A 12,591-nucleotide genomic window follows, 5' to 3' on the forward strand; every position below is an offset into this window, starting at 1 on the left:
TGTTTCAATAAGATCCCCTCTTAGCCGCCTTCTTTCCAGCGAAAACAACCCCAAATCCCTCAGCCTCATAGGATCTCCCCTCCATACCAGGCAACATCCTGGTAAACCTCCTCTGCACCCTCTCCAAAGCCTCCACATCCTTCCTGTAATGTGGGGACCAGAACTGCACACAATACTCCAAGTGCGGCCGCACCAGAGTTGTGTACAGTTGCAACATAACGCTACGACTCCTAAATTCAATCCCCCTACCAATAAACGCCAAGACACTGTATGTCTTCTTAACAACCTTATCTACTTGATTCCCAACTTTCAGGGATCTATGTACACATACACCTAGATCCCTCTGCTCCTCCACACTATTCAAAGTCTTCCCGTTAGCCCTATACTCAACACATCTGTTATTCCTACCAAAGTGAATTACCTCACATTTCTCTGCATTAAACTCCATCCGCCACCTCTCGGCCCAGCTCTGCAACCTGTCTAAGTCTTCCTGCAAACTATGACACCCTTCCTCACTATCTACCACACCTCCGACTTTGGTGTCATCAGCAAATACTTTGGTGTCATCAGCAAATATAGAGGGGTATGGGGCAAATGCAGGCAATTGGGATTAGCTTAATGGTAAAAACTAGGCAGCATGGACAAGTTGGGCTGAAGGGCCTGTTTCCATGTTGTAAACCTCGATGATTCTAACCCTAGGAAAGATCAGGCAGTGCCTTGGTGCAATGACACTGCCTTACTTGACCCCAGTCTGTGAATTGGGTCGGAAGTTGATCAGTTTCATGGTTTACACATCACTGTGGGAGCAAGTGGAAGATGGTGAGGAGGTTTTGGAGGCAGTCAGAATGGAGGATGACGCTCCATAACCCCTCATGGTGACAGTATCGAAGGTCCGTGGAAGTGAAAACCGCTCCTGTACGAGTGTTGGTGCTGCTCGCTGCAGTCCTCTTGTAGTTGCCGTCCGTTGCAGATCATTGTGCCCTTTAGTGGGTGAATCCATTCTGGGAGAAGCTCTTCAGTTAATCGGGAGAGGGTGATGGAGGAAGACTCTTGCAATGTCCTTCCCTGTGACTGACAGCAGGGAGAATTCTCTGTCGTTACTATCAGACTTATCATCTTTTTGGAGATGGTCGCGATCACTGTGCCTCTGAAATCTCCTGGCATAAAGAACAAAGAAAATTACAGCACAGGAACAGGCCCTTCAGCCCTCCAAGCCTGCACCGACCATGCTGCCTCTCTGAACTAAAACTCCCTACCCTCCCGGGGACCATATCCCTCTATTCTCATCCTATTCATGTATTTGTCAAGATGCCCCTTAAAAGTCACTATCGTATCTGCTTCCACTACCTCCCCCAGCAGCAAATTCCGAGCACCCACCACCCTCTGTGTGTAAAATCATGCCTTCTACATCTCCTTTAAACTTTGCCCCTCACACCTTAAACCTGTGCCCCCTAGTAATTGACTCCTACACCCTGGGAAAAAGCTTCTGACTATCCACTCTGTCCGTGCCTCTCATAATTGTGTAGATGTTGATCAGGTCTCCCCTCAAACCTCCATCGTTCCAGTGAGAACAAACCAAGTTTCTCCAACTGCTCCTCATACCTAATGCCCTCCATACCAAACAACCTGGCAAATTCTAGAATGTTCTCATTCTTCCAGATAAGGGAAATGAGGTGACCTTTTCAGGCCAGTAGTATTCCTCCGCCATCAGGGGGAAGATTCTCTGCTGGTTGGAGTCATACCTGGCACAAAAGGAAGGTGGTTGTGGTGGTTGGAGGTCAAGCATCTTAGTTCCAGGACATCTCTGCAGGAGTTCTTCAGGATAGTGCCCGAGGCTTAACCATCAATGACCTTTCTTCCATTGTAACTGCACAATATTCTGTCCTAATCTCCACTCTTCGGACACTGAAGCAGACCATTCCCATATGCAGCACACCTGGACACCACTGCGCCCTGGGCTGATCGGTGGTAAGTAACATTGGTACATCTCAAGTGGCAGCAAATCACCATTTCCAAAGGGAACAGAGAGCTGCGGGGAGATTTAACAGAAGTGTAAAGTCACAAGGGCTCGAGTACAGAAACCAACAAACAAGGCAGCATAGATATTCTCACTGGAATGACGGTGGTTGAGGGGTGAAGTAATTACAAGATTATGAGAGGCATGGACAGAGTGGATAGTCAGAAGCTTTTTCCCAGGTTGGAAGGGTCAATTACTAGAGAGCGCATGTTTAAGGTGCGAGGGGCAAGGTTTAAAGGAGAGGTAGGAGGCAGGTTTTTTTTTGCACAGAGCTTGGTGGGTGCCTAGAACTCAGTGCCCGGGAAGGTAATGGAAGCAGATCTGATAGTGACATTTAAGGGGCATATTGACAAACTCATGAATAGGGTGGGAATTCCATTCATCCTAGAATAGATGAATAGGTCCCTGGAAGGGTCAGGAGTTTTAGTTCAGTTGGGCAGCATGGTCGGTGCAGGCTTGGAGGGCTGAAGGGCCTGTTCCTGTGCTGTAATTTTCTTTGTCCTTTGCTCTTTGAGGGGGTGCAGAGCAGATTCATTAGGATGATTCCGGAGTTGAGAGGGTTGGCTTATGAGGAGAGACTGAGTGGGATGGGGCTATACTCATTGAAATTCAGAAGAATGAGGGGCGATCTTATAGAAACATGTAAGATTATGAAGGGAATAGATAAGATAGAAGCAGGGAAGTTGTTTCCACTGGCGGGTGAAACTAGAACTAGGGGACACAGCCTCAAAATAAGGGGGAGCAGATTTAGGACTGAGTTGGGGAGGAACTTCTTCACACAAAGAGTTGTGAATCTGTGGAACTCCCTGCCCAGTGAAGCAGTTGAGGCTCCCTCATTGAATGTTTTTAAGGCAAGGATAGATAAATATTTGAACAGTAAAGGAATTAAGGGTTATGGTGAGTGGGTGGGTAAGTGGAACTGAGTCCACAAAAAGATCAGCCATGATCTTATTGAATGGCGGAGCAGGCTCGAGGGGCCAGATGGCCGACTCCTGCTCCTAGTTCCTATGTCCTTTAAGGTGCTAAATTGGGGGATGACTAATTACAACAATATTAGGTAGGAACTGCAGAATTTAAATTGGGGGCAGATGTTTGAGGGCAAATCAACATCTGGCATGTGGGAGGCTTTCAAGTGTGAGTTGATAGGGATTCAGGACCAACACATTTAAGATCAAGCAGACCATTAGTGCAATGCCTTGCTTGACTCCAGTCCGTGGATTGGGTTGGAGGAGATCGCTGGTCAGGATCACAGAGGATCTCACAGCATGGAAACAGGCCCTTCAGCCCAACTTGTCCATGCTGCCCAGTTTGCCATTAACCTAGTCCCAATTGCCAGCGAGATAACAAGGGGTATTGAAATTATTTAATGGAGAGGGATTTTGAGGAATTATCTAATAGTGCGAGAGGCAGGAGCTGAGGGGAAACGATAACACTTCAGGAACTCTGGTTTGGAAAGTTAGAGAATCAGAAAAGATACAACAGGGAAAATGAAACAATGGAATTGAGTTGAAGTGGGAAACAGGAAGTGTACTGTTGAGCTAACTGTGGAAGTCACTGGGTTTATGTTGAATACCGGATGACTGTCACACTCACTTTCTCAGTCACTCACTCACCCACTCACTCAGTCATTCACAAACTCATTCACTCACTCCACAGAAATGGCCATGGAGCAGTCAAGGGAGGGAAGGGTCGGAATTCGATCATGTAACAGATAGTGAAAGGTGGGAACTGGAAGTGAAGTTGATGGAATTGTCATAGAATAGGATCCGTACAGTGCAGAAGAAGGCCATTCGGCCCTTCATAAGACGTAGGAGCAGAATTAGGCCATTGGGTTTTTGAGCCTACACTGACCGCAATCCCACCCAGGCCCTATCCCTGTAACCCCACAAATTTACCCTGCTAATTCCCTGACACTAATTTACCACGGCCAATCCACCTAACTTTGGGGTGTGGGATGAAACTGGAGCACCCGGAGGAAACGCACACAGACACACGGAGAACATACAAACTCCACAGGGACAGTGACCAGGGGTTGGAATTGAACTCGCGTCCCTGGCGCTATGAGGCAGCAGTGCCCACCACTGTGCCGCTGTACGGCCACCGTGAGCTAGCATTGTTCCAGTTCAGGGTGAACGCATGAATCAGTATTGACACAGCCATCATTGTACCAGAGAACGAGATGAGAGAGGGGGACCTGAGTAGGACTGGATGAGACTCAGAACAGGGAGAAAAGGAGTCAGGATAGGAAGAAATGAGTTGAGTGGAGAGGAAGGAGCTGAACCAACGGGCAGTGGTGACTGTGGATCTGGGGAAGGAGGTCAGAACGCCCTGTTTGGGATGGGGGGAAGGAGGTCAGAGTGCCCTGTTTGGGATGGGGGAACTCGGAAGTTGGAAACTGTGGAGGGAAGATCTCCAGAGGGGGCGAGGTCAGTGACAGTCCTGGAAACGGTGACCTGACCTTTGCTGTGGGGCTTTGGGCGAGCGGGAGATGGGAGTTGGTGTTCACGCTCCGCAAGGCAATGGTAGGTTTACCAAACAACAACAAACCTCGTCAGCAGCTCTGAAACAGTGTTTGAGTTGGACATAGAGCAGAGCAAGCAAGTTCAAGAGAGAGACTGCGACTGAGTGAGTGACTGAATAGGTGAGTGACTGAGTAGGTGAGTGACTGAGTGATTGAGTAGGGGTGAGTGAGTGACTGACTGAGTAGGTGTGAGTGAGTGAGTGGGTGAGTGCATGAGTGAGTGAGTGATTATGAACGTGTGAGTGAGTGAGTGTGAATGAGCGAGCGATGAGTGAGTGAGCGAGTGAGCGCTTATGAGCGAGTGAGTGGGCAAGTATGAGCGTGCAAGTGAGTGAGTGAGTGAGCGAGTATGAACAAGTGAGTGAATAAGTAGGTGAGTGAATGAGTGAGTGAGTGAATGAAAATGTGAGTGAATGAGTGAGCGAGTGAATGAGTGAGTGAGCAAACAAGTGAATGAGTGAGTGAGCGAGTGAGTGAATGAGTGAGTGAGCGAATGAGTTTGTGAATGAGTGAGTAAGAGTGAGTGAATGAGAGTGAGCGAACGAGTTTGTGAATGAGTGAGTAAGTGAGTGAATGAGTGAGCAAGCGAGAGAGTAAGTGAGCAAGTGAGTAAGTGAATGAGTGAATGAGTGAGTGAGTGAATGAGTTTGTGAATAAGTGAGTGAGTGAATGAGTGAGAAAGCAAGAGAGTGAGCAAGTGAGTGAATGAGTTTGTGAATGAGTGAGCGATCGAGTGAGTGAGTGAATGAAAGAGTGAGCAAGCGAGAGAATGAGTGAGTGAGTGAATGAGTGAGTGAAAGAATGAGCATGCGAGAGGGTTCATGAGTGAGTGAGTGAATGAGTGAGTGAGCGAATGAAGTGAGTGGGCAAGTGAGTGAGTGAGTGAACGAATGAGTAAGTGAATGAGCAAGTGAGTGAGGGACTGAGCGAGTGAACGAGTGAGTGAGTGAGCAAATGAGTGAGTGAGTTAGTGAGCAAGTGGGTGAACGAGTGAGTGAGCGACTGAGTGAGCAAGTGAGCGAGTGAGTGACCGAGCAAGTAAGTGAATGAGTGAGCGAGCGAGTGAGTGAATGGGTGAGTGAGTGAATGTGTAAGGGAGTAAGTGAGTGAGTGAGCGAGTGAGTGAGTGAATGTGAACCTGGCAGTGTGACCCACAGCAGTGAGGCAGACCTGGAAAATCCCAGCAGCTGGGAATCCCAAAATCAGGGAGCCCTTTTTAACAGGACAATCTCCAATATAAAACTCATGAACCAGTACCTCCAGCCCCCACCCTGTGTGCCGCCCCCACCCTCCACAACCCCAGGAACACGGTCACCACCCCCAAACATGTGCACAGAGGCACCTCTCCCACAGACATGGGGAGATACCTCCTCATGCACTAGGGCAATTCCTTAATGGAGCTCCCCAGAACTACCTCCCTGGCACGGCTCTGCCCCGGCACTGTCCCGGGGCAATGCCCCCCGGCACTGTCTTGCCACTGCCACTTCTCCATCCCGGCACTGTCCCTGCCCCTGGCACTGCTCCGTCCCAGTGCTGCCTCCAGCACTGTTCCCGACATTACTCCTCTCACTGCTCTGCCCCTGAAGCTGCCCCCTGTGTTCCCCCTTGGCACTGCCACCTGGCAGTGCCCTACCCGTTGGCACTGCCCCCGGAAGGTCATTGCCAAAGAGATCAGTGCAGTTGGAACTGCCCCTGAAGCACCACCAGTGCAGGAAGAGGATGAATGATCTGATCCGCTCTGCCGAGGTAAATCACCTCTCAAATCCCTCTCGGAGCAAACCCTCAGCATCATGTACCCAAACAGCAGCACTCTTCATGGATCTCTGACACATATCAATACTCATTCTCTCAGGGACACTTTCACAGCATCACCGTAACAGCTATTGTGTTGCTCACACTCCATCTTCTGGCCCTCCTGGGGATATGCACCTCAGTAAAAAGTCTGACAACACCAGGTTTTAGTCCAACCTATTTATTTGATAATATTCTCACAAGCTTTCGAGGGGACAGCCTCTTCGTCAGGTGAATGGAGAGTTCTGGCCTCAGACCACCTCATCCAGGCTCATCTCCATCCCCACCTGATCACCTGCCTTTCTGTTATCTTCACACAGGGAAAGCTGGTTTACAACAGGTGTGAGAGAACATAGATCAGAGGGTGATGGTGGGGGTGGAGGGTGGTGTACCCAGGACAGGTACAGCACGGGATTAGATACAGAGTAAAGTCTCCTCTACACTGTCCCCATCAAACACTCCCAGGACAGGTACAGCACAGGGTTAGATACAGAGTAAAGCTCCCTCTACACTGTTCCCATCAAACACTCCCAGGACAGGTACAGCACGGGGTTAGATACAGAGTAAAGCTCCCTCTACACTGTCCCCATCAAACACTCCCAGGACAGGTACAGCAGGGGGTTAGATACAGAGTAAAGCTCCCTCAACACTGTCCCCCATCAATCACTCCCAGGACAGGTACAGCACGGGGTTAGATACAGAGTAAAGCTCCCTCAACACTGTCCCCCATCAATCACTCCCAGGACAGGTACAGCATGGGGTTAGATACAGAGTAAAGCTCCCTCTACACTGTCCCCATCAAACACTCCCAGGACAGGTACAGCACGGGGTTAGATACAGAATAAAGCTCCCTCAACACTGTCCCCCATCAATCACTCCCAGGACAGGTACAGCATGGGGTTAGATACAGAGTGAAGCTCCCTCTACACTGTCCCCCGTCAAACACTCCCAGGACAGGTACAGCACGGGGTTAGATACAGAGTAAAGCTCCCTCTACACTATCCCCATCAAACACTCCCAGGACAGGTACAGCATGGGGTTAGATACAGAGTAAAGCTCCCTCTATACTGTCCCCATCAAACACTCCCAGGACGGGTACAGCACGGGGTTAGATACAGAGTAAAGCTCCCTCTACACTGTTCCCATCAAACACTCCCAGGACGGGTACAGCACGGGGTTAGATACAGAGTAAAGCTCCCTCTACACTGTCCCCATCAAACACTCCCAGGACAGGTACAGCACGGGGTTAGATACAGAGTAAAGCTCCCTCTACACTGTCCCCATCAAACACTCCCAGGACAGGTACAGCACGGGGTTAGATACAGAATAAAGCTCCCTCAACACTGTCCCCCATCAATCACTCCCAGGACAGGTACAGCATGGGGTTAGATACAGAGTGAAGCTCCCTCTACACTGTCCCCCGTCAAACACTCCCAGGACAGGTACAGCATGGGGTTAGATACAGAGTGAAGCTCCCTCTACACTGTCCCCCGTCAAACACTCCCAGGACAGGTACAGCATGGGGTTAGATACAGAGTAAAGCTCCCTCTGCACTGTTCCCATCAAACACTCCCAGGAGAGGTACAGCATGGGGTTAGCTACAGAGTAAAGCTCCCTCTACACTGTCCCCATCAAACACTCCTAGGACAGGTACAGCACGGGGTTAGATACAGAGTAAAGCTCCCCCTACACTGTCCCCGTCAAATACTCCCAGGACAGGTACAGCACGGGGTTAGATTCGCTTCATGAGGTGATTAGAGAGCAAGCATTCCATTTAATTAATATCCCATTCATAAAATGATAGAATCGTTACAACAGAGAAAGAGGTCATTCAGCCTGTTTTTTCTGTGCTGACCCAGCTGCAATAGTAGCTCACCGTGTGCTGCCCATCCCAGCAATCCCTCCCTCCCACCCCCCACCCACCCTCTTATTCTGCATGCCCTGCAAATGTTTCCCTCCAGATGATTGTCTGATTCCCTTTGGTACATCATGGCGTTAATGGGCCACTTGGTGGACCCGGGTTCGATTCCAGCCTTGGGTCACTGTCTGTGTGGAGTTTGCACCTTCTCCCTGTGTCTGTGTGGGTTTCCTCTGAGTGCTCCGGTTTCCTCCCACACTCCAAAGATGTGCGGGTCAGGTTGATTGGCTAAATTGTTTCTTGAGGCAGGATCGGGGCAGATGCACTGATAAAATTCTGACATTAGTGTCGGGGGGATTAGCAGGGTAAATGCACGGAGTTACGGGAATAGAGTGGGATTGTTGTCGGTGCAATCTCGATGGGCTGAATGGCCTCCATCTGCACTGTAAGGATTCTATGATTTACTCTGCCTCCATCACAGTATCAGACAGTGCATTTCAGATTCGCTGTAAAATGTGTTTCTCTTGCCCTTTTCTCTCTCAGATTGTGACAATGGACTGCTCCGGTATCACCAGGTTGATACCAGAGATGAGGGCATTAGCTTATGAGGAGAGATTGAGTAGATTGGGCCTGTACTCGTTGGAGTTTAGAAGGCTGAGGGGAGATCTTATTGAGACATATAAGATAATGAAGGGGCTAAATAAGATAGAGGTAGAGAGATTCTTTCTGCTTAGAAAGGATAGCGGAACTAGAGGGCACAGCCTCAAAATAAAGGGGGGTGCAGTTTAGATCAGAGTTGAGGAGGAACTTCATCTCTCAGAGGGTGGTGAAGCTCTGGAATTCTCTGCCCGTTGAAGTGGTGGAGGCTGCCTCGTTGAATATATTTAAGTCACGGGTAGATAGGTTTCTGATAGACAAGGGAATTAAGGGTTATGGGGAGAAGGCGGGAAAGTGGAACTGATCCACTTCAGATCAGCCATGATCTTATTGAATGGCGGGGCAGGCTCGAAGGGCTAGATGGCCTACTCCTGCTCCTATTTCTTATGTTCTCTGTACATTTTCCCAATTTCCTCACCCTTCCTGTAAATCCAGTTGTTGGTCAACCTCTGTGGAAAGAGTTACTGTCTGACTTCTGTCCAATCTGTGACCCTCACACCCCACGCCTCTGTTTAACTGTGATATCTGGGAGGGTTGTTCCTGCTTTACATTCCTTGCTTTTTAATATCTCACCTTGCCCCCTGAACTCCCCAAAATATATTTTCAAATCTGAGGAGCCCTCACGTATCAAATTGCTCCTTTTTTCACGTCTGATTGGCAGTGACGGGTACCCTTCCTGCACTATGATCATGTGCTGTGTGCGAATGCTGTAATAGAGATGGTCTCTTTACAGGAAAGACAAAGCTATCTATTCAGAATTGAGCGGCTTGAGGTCAGGACACAAAAGCTCGCTTCATTCAGAGCTAAATTGTATTAATCAGCACTTAATTAGTGAAGTTTAATGGATGGTTGTTGTAAGAATAGAAAATGCAGCAACCACTGATAAACTAGGGGGATGGGCTAAAATCTGGCAGATGGAAATAAATGTGAGGTTATCTATTTTGGCCGGGAAAATAGCTAATTATTAACAAAATGGAAAGCAGGTTCAAAATGCATCCAAGCAGAGGGATCTGGGTGTCTGAGTTCATGAATCACAGAAAGTCGGAATTCAGGTGTGGCACGTTATAAAAAAGGCAACTGGGATGCTGGCATTTATTTAAACTAATGTGGCAGGGGAGGTGGGAATCAGAACAGGTCAGCAAGTCTAGAGACTGAGGATGAGCCTGGGGCCAAGACAAGGCTACCTAAGAGGATGAGCAATCTGGGGGAGGATGAACTCAGTGGGTCTGGAGACCTGGAGTGCATCTGCTTCAATACAAGGAGCGTAACGGGCAAAACAGATGAACTTAGAGCCTTAATGCATGTGTGGAACTTAATGCATGTGGTTGCAGTAACAGAGACTTGGTTAAAAGGAGGACAGGACTGGCAGCTGAATATTCCGGGGTTAAGTATTTTAGGCAAGACAGAAGAGGGGCTAGAAGAGGTGGGGAAGTAGCGATACTGGTTAGGGAGCCAGCGGTACAGAGGGTGGTCAGTCTGGAAGGATCATGTAACAAGACCCTATGGGTAGAGCTCAGAAACAGGAAGGGCGCAGTCACTATGCTGGGGGTATACTACAGGCTTCCCAACAGCCTACGGGAAGTTGAAGAATGGATATGTAAGGAGATTCTGGACAGGTGTAGAAAAAATAAGGTTGTTGTAGTGGGAAACTTTAATTTCTCTCATATAGACTGGAAATTCCTTAGGGCTGAGGGTCCAGATGGGGAGGAATTTGTAAAATGTGTCCAGGAAGGTTCTTTGGGACAATATATTGGTAGTCAAACTAGAGAGGGAGCTATACTGGACCTAGTACTGGGGAAATGAGCCCGGTCAGGTCATCAAAGTTTTAGTGCGGGAATATGTGGCGAACAGTGACCACGATTCTGTAAACTTTCAGATAGTCATGGAAAAGGATGAGTGTTGTCCTATTAAGCATTAAGTTAGACAAATCCCCAGGGCCAGATGGCATCTGCCCTAGATTACTCAGGGAAAGAGATGAAATTGCTGGGCCTCTAACAGAAATCTTTGTTTCATCATTGGACACAGGTGAGGTCCCAGAGGTTTGGACGATAACAAATGTGGTCCCGTTATTTAGGAAGGGTAGCAAGGATAACCCGGGTAATTATTGGTTAGTGAGCTTGACATCCATGGTAGGGAAATTGTTGGAAAAGATTCTTAGAGATACGATCTATACACATTTAGAACACAATAATCTCATTGGCAATAGACAACATAGTTTTGTACAAGGGAGGTCATGCCTCACAAATTTGGTTGAGTTTTTTGAGGAGGTGACAAAAATGATTGACGAGGGAAGGACCGTGGATGTCATCTATATGGATTTTAGTAAAGCATTTGATAAGGTACCTCATGTTAGGCTGGTGCAGAAAGTTAAATCACACGGGATCAAAGGTGAACTAGATAGATGGATTCAGAACTGGCTTGGCCATAGAAAACAGAGGGTAGCTGTGGAGGGGTCTTTTTCTGATTGGAGGTCTGTGACTAGTGGTGTTCATAATGTGGAGATGCCGGCGTTGGACTGGGGTAAACACAGTAAGAAGTCTCACAACACCAGGTTAAAGTCCAACAGGTTTATTTGGTAGCAAAAGCCACTAACTTTTGGAGCACTTGCTACCCCTTCATCAAGTGAGTGGGAGTTCTATTCACAAACAGGGTACAAGCAGACGCTACGACAATGGATGAATGAGCACTGCTCGACAATCACCCGGCAAGACTGTTCCTGATCGGGAATACTTCAGCAGTCGTGGGCATTCTGATCTTTGGGCAAGCGTTCTTCACGACACAAGCCATGCACAAAGCCATGCTGACTCTCCCTAATAAGTCCCTGCCTGTCCAAATATTTGTAGATCCTATCCCTTATCACACCTTCCGATAAATAACTTGCCAACCACCGATGTCAACCTTACCGGCCTGTAATTTCCTGGATTTCTTTTGGAACCTTTTTTAAACAATGGAACAACATGAGCCACCCTCCAATCATCCGGCACCTCCCCCGTGAATACTGACATTTTAAATATATCTGCCAGGGTCCCTGCAAGTTCAGCACTAGCCTCCCTCAAGGTCTGTGGGAATACCCTGTCCAGTCCTGGGGATTTATCCACTCTGATTTGCCTCAAGACAGCCAGCACCTCCTTCTCTTTAATCTGTAAAGGTTCCATGACCTGTCTATCTGTTTACCCCATTCCCGTTTCCTCAGTAAATACGGATGCAAAAAGCCTATTTAGCATCTCCCCATCTCTTTTGGTTCCATATATAACTGACCACTCTGGTCTTCAAGAGGACCAAATTTGGTCTTTTTCCAGTTTAGAACCTCAACCCGAGGACCAGATCTATCTTTATCCATGATCAAGTTGAAACTAATGGCGTTATGATCATTGGAACCAAAGTGTTCCCCTGCACACGCTTCCGTCACTTGTTCGAACTCATTTCCTAACAGAAGATCTAATATTGCATCCTCTCTATGTGGTACCTCTATATATTGATTTAGAAAATTTTCCTGAACACATTTTACAAACTCCAACCGGCCTAGACCTTTAACAGTATGGGAGTCTCAATCTATATTTGGAAAGTTAAAATCCCTTACTATTACAACTTTGTGTTTCCGGCAGTTGTCAGCTATCTCTCTGCAGATTTGCTTCTCCAATTCTCGCTGACTATTGGGTGGTCTATAATACAACCCCATTTATGTGGTCATACCTTTCCTGTTTCTCAGCTGTACCCATATGGCCTCAGTACACAAGCCCTCTAATC

The sequence above is a fragment of the Carcharhinus amblyrhynchos genome, chromosome 1 (genome assembly GCF_965287045.1).
Source record: "Carcharhinus amblyrhynchos chromosome 1, sCarAmb.v2.hapA, whole genome shotgun sequence".
NCBI classification, from domain to species: Eukaryota; Metazoa; Chordata; class Chondrichthyes; order Carcharhiniformes; family Carcharhinidae; genus Carcharhinus; species Carcharhinus amblyrhynchos.